At 43.1% G+C, this 6,624-nt stretch overlaps 1 long non-coding RNA gene across 1 annotated transcript; it reads left to right on the forward strand.

Moving 5' to 3' along the window:
- The first annotated feature begins 336 nt into the window (after positions 1–336).
- Positions 337–3,711, forward strand: LOC308584526. Its single transcript, XR_014006887.1, has 4 exons — positions 337–481; positions 1,684–1,829; positions 2,019–2,149; positions 3,129–3,711. It is a non-coding gene; the product is annotated as an uncharacterized lncRNA (long non-coding RNA).
- The last annotated feature ends 2,913 nt before the right edge of the window (positions 3,712–6,624 follow it).

Below are 6,624 nucleotides of genomic sequence, written 5' to 3' on the forward strand. Positions count from 1 at the left end.
TACAGGACAGGCTCAGAAGAGAAAATGATGGACTAGCACTTCTTGCAAACTGAAAGCACCATCAAGGTTGCACAACCCATCCAGGAGGAGGAGGAGGAGGAGGAGGAGGAGGAGGAGGAGGAAGAAGAAGAAGAAGAAGAAGAAGAAGAAGAAGAAGAAGAAGAAGAAGAAGAAGAACAACAACAACAACAACAACAACAACAACCCTTCTGAGTGGGGTGCCCCAGCTACTCTTGGCAGCTTCCAACAAAAAATAGAAAAAAACACAATACAACACCACACACTGAAAACCTCCCTGAACAGGGCTGCCTTCAGATGCCTTTTAAAAACCACTTTGCTGATATTGCTATGAAACATTTTCTATAGCATTTGTATTCTGATCTTCTCCCTGCCCAGATGTTCCCCCATAGCCCCAGATCTAAGAGGGAGAAGAAGCCTCAAAGCAACTTCAGGGAGGAGAAGTAGTAGCAATAATGACAAGGTAAGAAGAACTATCTTTTTCTCAAGCTCAACCTACAAATTATATAAGGGAACCTGTGTCCCTCCATAAATTCCTGGTCTACAACTCCCATCAGTCCCAGCCAGCATGGCCAATGAGCAGGGATGGGATTCGTAGTCTGACAACATCTGGAGGGCCACAGGCTCCCCATCTCTTACATGGAGCTCTCTGGGATTCTTTCCTCTACAGGGTGTTATCTGGAGCAGAGGACAGGCACTGCAAGATTGTATGCATGATTCTTTCCCCTCCAATCCTTTTCCATCTTGAGATCACTCTTCCTCAACCTGCTTTTCCACCTGGCAGATGGGGAAGGTAAGAGACTCTCATACATTCCCCATATCTTTCCCCTTGTGGGTGAAAAAACTGGTTGGCAAGGAAGGGAGACTGTGAGCTGGAAAACAACTGGAGGGGAAAGTGTTTAGCAACCACTTCCTGACCGCCTGCTAATACACAGCCTCCCCAGGGAGGTTTGCTGTGGGTTAAAAAGAGAGAAAAAGTGAATAGTTTAAACATCCATGCAAATGTAAGACCTATGATGTCAAGGTGTCATCAGGTTAACTGTTTCTAAAAATATTTTTTCCCCACTTAGTGAGATATTTTGAGTAAGAATCACCCAAATATGAATTCAAACTTTGGGGGAAATTGAATTGAGTGAATTATGCCACTTATAAAATGCTGTCCCGAACAATTGAAAGCCAGAAGTGAGTGTTTCAGTTTTCGAACGATTTTCAGAAGCCAAATGTCCAGCACGGCTTCTGCGGCTTCCGATTGGCTGCAGGATACTCCTGCAGCCAATCGGAAGCCACGCCTTGGCATTCTGTTTAAGAACCAAGGTACAACTCTATTATTATAAATATGATTTCTTACCTGCCCTTTGCCATAAGATTCCAGGGTGGGTTTCAGCAATTTAAAAAAATGCAACATTGAGCACTTGGAGGTAGGGGAGAGATTGCGACCCGAAATCACATGAGAACATAGCACCCAAAATGGCCACTTGTGCTGTTGCAGGATAAAACAGGATGTCCCGGTTTTTCCAGGACAGTTGTGGGGTATGGAACTGTTCTTACAAGAGAGTTGTATGTTACATATAGATACTGCCAAAAGACAACACACAAGGCCTTGTTCGGGTGTGGGTGTGTATCTGTGTGTGAAGATTTAACTTTCTCTCTTTTTGCCTTCTACAGCATGCATTCTGATGACACTTTCTGCGTCAAATGTCCTGTGTCTGGGCAGGCATCTGGGAAATTGCAGGGCATAGAACTTTGGACTTTGGGAGACAGTCGGAAAGAAACACAAGAGGAAGAGAAATTATACACAAACACACTGAAAGGTAAGTATGGGTGAGACAAGATAGTCAGTCTTATTTTCAGCGTATTTTTGTGGGAAGGGCTTGCGGGGTGGGGGGAAAGAAGGACCCTCAAATGTTTGTTTTCTCAAGAGATTTCATAGCTGGTCAGATAGAGTCATTTCTGGCTAAAATTTGCAAACAAAAACCAGCTTTCATTGCGTTCTGCTTTAGGAGTGCCCAACAAAAACCAGTGCAGATTATCTTAATTTGGAAGATAAACAGCGTGCAGAGGTGAGAGTGGAGGATGACCCATTCTCAGAGCTTTCTTTTTCTAGCCGAAGCTCAGCTCCAGCACCTCTCAGGTGGGCACCATTGCCATTCTAAGAGAACAAGGGAGAAGTGCATGGTGAGCTATTTCTAGAAAAATAGCACTGCGCATTCCCACTCCCCATATTCCACACATTGATTATCTCTAGAATGAATGCCCTATTCAAAGGGCTATTATCTACCATCTTACCTGTGCAAAATATGCTCCTGTGAACCAATGACTGACAAAAAAAAAAAAAATCTTATAGATGTCAACTCTGAAGTAAGTCCCACTGAGCTCAGAGTGGGTTTCTACCAGGTAAGTTGGGAAAGGGCTACAGCTTTCGGCATTTATAATTAGTAAAGTATATCAATTAATTCTCTATTTTAAAAAATTACCCGAAGCAGCCTGCAGCAAAACTTTGCCGACTATGACGTTCATAACTAATCCTGGCTAAGAACTGCTGCTTTATTAATGTATTATTATCATGTGCTGCAAGAGTAGAATATATGTTCTATTTGTTTTCTCTTTTTTAAATGGGAGAAAAGTTCCACTGATGCCTGGGGAAAGGTGATTCATTCACCTATTTTGCTCCAGATACTTTTATGGTGGCTCTCTTAATAGCCTTCTTCTTTGCGTCCATTAATTATTTTTCTACAGGTGTTCTCTGTTATAAACACAAGGTATTTAGGGTGTTGTTGTTTTTTAAAACCAGACAGAATATCTCTCCTCCTCAGCCTTGAAAGTGTTTTGTCAGCAATCCTCCACCCCTACAAATAATTTGTGGGCCATTCCAGAATCAGCTATCCATGCCAAATAAAGGAGCAAAATTCTGGACAGTACCACTGTACAGGTGGGCCATTGCATTTCTGAATGCTTCCTCAAGTTAAAAGTCACAAACTAGGCCAGCAAGGAAATGATTATACTATACATTTATCCCTGACATGCTAGATCACTACATGCTGAGAGGTTTTTTTAAGTAGGGGTCGCATTAACACACACCATGACCTCCCTCTCTCTTTTGCTATCTGAAGTGACACAGCCTAGAATGCTCCCAATTTCATCTGTAAAATGCAAGGATGATGAGCTCATGGACTTTCAGATGTTGCCAGACTGCAGTCTCCCTAATTCATGACCTTTTGAGGAAAGCTTCTCTAGCCATGCAGAATGAAGCAGAGAATGAGAACCGTTTCTTCTCTCTCTTTCACTTTCTTTGCAAAGAGGTTTCACTGAAGCAAAGCTCTTGACAAAGTCACAGTGAAAGTGAAGAACTTCCCCAGGGCTAAGCAGATGCGCCACCACTGAACTACAGATCCTCCCCCGTATCTATAGCAGAAATCTTCAATAAAATTCAATCAAAAAGACTTCCATGGTCATTCCTACCCTTTATTTAACACCTTCTCTCCTAAACCTGCCAGAGCAGCTCTCGAGGTGAAAGCAATTCCCATCCTGTGAAGAAGCTATATTTTTAGAAAAGCAGCTATATTTTCAGAAAAAAACAGAGCTACAATTTCAGTCATGAAAGCTTCGTCAAACCCAACATTAAAATACAAAGACCAGACAAAGACAGGGTTAAATTTTGTTTCATCAACGTGAACACGCAAGACAAAATCAAAACAAAAAGTCCTCCATTTCTTCTGCCTTACTCATGGCATCCACCAAATCACAGTCCAAAGAGTTCCAGGAGTTGCTCGCTGCTGTTATGATGCTACCAAAGTCCAGAGCACTACAATGATGGAAATGAAGGACTTGTTTTGAGGAGGAAAGCAGAGCCCAACTACTGCTAACTAAATTCTGTAAGGGTAGGAGAAGGCCAAGTGATTTGGGATGCCTCCAGACTGGTAGCTTCCCAATCATTGGCCAAGCATTGTTCTTCCACTGTACACTATGTGTCAGATTTATTTATTTTATTCTACTGCAAAACAGTAGAAGAAGGATAGCTCAGTTGATAAGATCATGCAGCCGATGATGCCAAGGTTGCAAGTTTTATCCCCATATGAGACACTTGCATATTCCTGCCTTGCAAGGGCTACATGATCCTTGGAAGGACATGGGTGGCACTGTGGTCTAAACCACCATGCCTCTTGGACTTTCCAATCAGAAGGTCGGCAGTTCAAATCCCCACAACGGGATGAGTTCCCATTGCTCTGTCCCAGCTCCTGCCAACCTAGCAGTTCGAAAGCACGCCAGTGCAAGTAGATAAACAGGTACCGCTGCGGCGGGAAGGTAAACTACATTTCTGTGTGCTCGGTGTCCCGTTTCACCAGAAGCGGTTTAGTCATGCTGGCCACATGACCCGGAAAAACTGTCTACGGACAAACACTGGCTCCCTCGGCCTGAAAGCAAGATGAGCACTGCAACCCCATAGTCGCCTTTGACTGGACTTAACCGTTCAGGGGTCCTTTACCTGTTTTTTTACCTTTACCTTCCTACTCTACAATTCTATGACTGCAACTTACTCAAAGTAGACCCATTAAAATAAATGAGCAAGTGACTAACATGTCCAATGATTTCAGTGGGTTAACTCGGAATGTGGCTCATTTGGCTACAATCCCTACTCCCCCAAAATTTCAAAGCAGGGGGGAAATGTAGATTAAAACAAAAATCAAAATTTAAATTTGCACTAAAGTATTTTTTGTTCACTTCAGCACTTAAATGGCGCCAGTAGGAAAGGTAACTGAATATAGGATGTGCTAGATGTGTGGCCGAAGAATTGATGCTTTTGAATTATGGTGCTGGAGGAGACTCTTGAGAGTCCAATGGACTTCAAGAAGATCAAACCTATCCATTCTTAAGGAAATCAGCCCTGAGTGTTTACTGGAAGGACAGATTGTGAAGCTGAGGCTCCAATACTTTGGCCACCTCATGAGAAGAGAAGACTCCCTGGAAAAGGCCCTAATGTTGGGAAAGATGGAGGGCACAAGGAGAAGGGGACGACAGAGGACGAGATGGTTGGACAGTGTTCTCGAACTACTAGCATGAGTTTGACCAAACTGCGGGAGGCAGTGGAAGACAGGAGTGCCTGGCGTGCTCTGGTCCATGGGGTCACGAAGAGTCGGACATGACTAAACGACTAAACAACAACAACAACAGATGTGTGGCAATAGGCTCTCTCACTGCACATGTCAGAGCCACATTTATTTTTAAAAGATGGAAGAGTAACACGAAGGCAGTGAGGGCAAATAATTAACAGATGATGGCAGTTGCAGTCTAACAACATCTGGAGGGCCACAGATTACAAATTTTGCATTAAGGTGATCTGCGGCTGCAGAGGCTGCTTTACTCTTCTTTGTTTAAAAAAAGATCAGATTTTCTGTAGAAGATCAGAAAAGAACAACAGTTTGGTGAATGTATCTTATAGATTCCGAGTGCCTCGTCATTTTTAGCAGAAACACTTAAACTCTATAATCTGCTTCCATATTCATAAAATGATTTACAGGACAGGATTGAAAGAAATGGTTTCACAAAGTATTTTGTCAATTGAAATATGTTACTTTGGCTGAATGGGAAATGTTTTCTGGTTGACAATGAAGAACTGGTCTGAAAAGGCAACAGTGATAGGGACAATAAAAGTTATGAAGTGGTTTGGATCACCTCACACTCCCTTGGTAGATCATTCTCATTCTCCTCTGAATATGAGATGCTTGAAGAAGTTGCTCATAAAACTGCAATGGCTCTGGGGCATGAATGATCTGGGGTTCATTTCTTTCCTTACTGACCATGATGTAAATCTGAGCCTACATAAGTTAGTTTCAGCACAGACCTCAAAGCTGTTCCTATTAAGTGTTGGTGGGGGCAGCAAGGAAGCAGAGCAAGCCAGGATTGAGAGAGAAAATGCTGGCGGAGTCAAATTCACCCAGAATTTTTAGCTGCCAAGCTGCATAAAGCATGCAATTTCAGTGCGCAAGGCCCTAGGTTCAAGCATATTGAAAGTACAGTCGTACCTTGGAAGTTGACTGGAATCCGTTCCGGAAGTCCGTCCAACTTCTAAAATGTTTGGAAACCAAAGTACAGCTTCTGATTGGCTGCAGGAAGCTCCTGCAGCCAATCGGAAGCCCCATCAGATGTTCGGGTTCCAAAGAACGTTTGCAAACCAGAACACTCACATCCGGGTTTGCAGTGTTTGGGAGCCAAAATGTCCGAGTACCAAGGCGTTTGGGAGCCAAGGTATGACTGTATACCAGGAATATATGGTGGAGAACCTCCTTGTGCATTGGGTTACGCTCACCTTTTCCACCTCAACTTTTCAACTCACTTTGAAAACCATAAAATAAAACCCCACCTCATGTGTTGCCACCTCTGGTTGCACATATGCTAACAGAGGTCTTCCCTGGTACCTGCAAGCTCCCATCCCATCCACTATGAAATTTGCATACCGCTCTACACCTGAAGATTTCTGGGTGGGTTCATGGCATAAAAATGCAGAAGAAAACCACAAAGTGCATATAATAAAAGCAAGAGCAAAGCAAAACATTACCCCCCTCCCCTCTGCTCCTACAATACATTTTAAAAGACATAGACTGTTGAAGA

This window comes from Podarcis bocagei (genome assembly GCF_964188305.1).
Source record: "Podarcis bocagei genome assembly, chromosome: 3".
Lineage (NCBI taxonomy): Eukaryota > Metazoa > Chordata > Lepidosauria > Squamata > Lacertidae > Podarcis > Podarcis bocagei.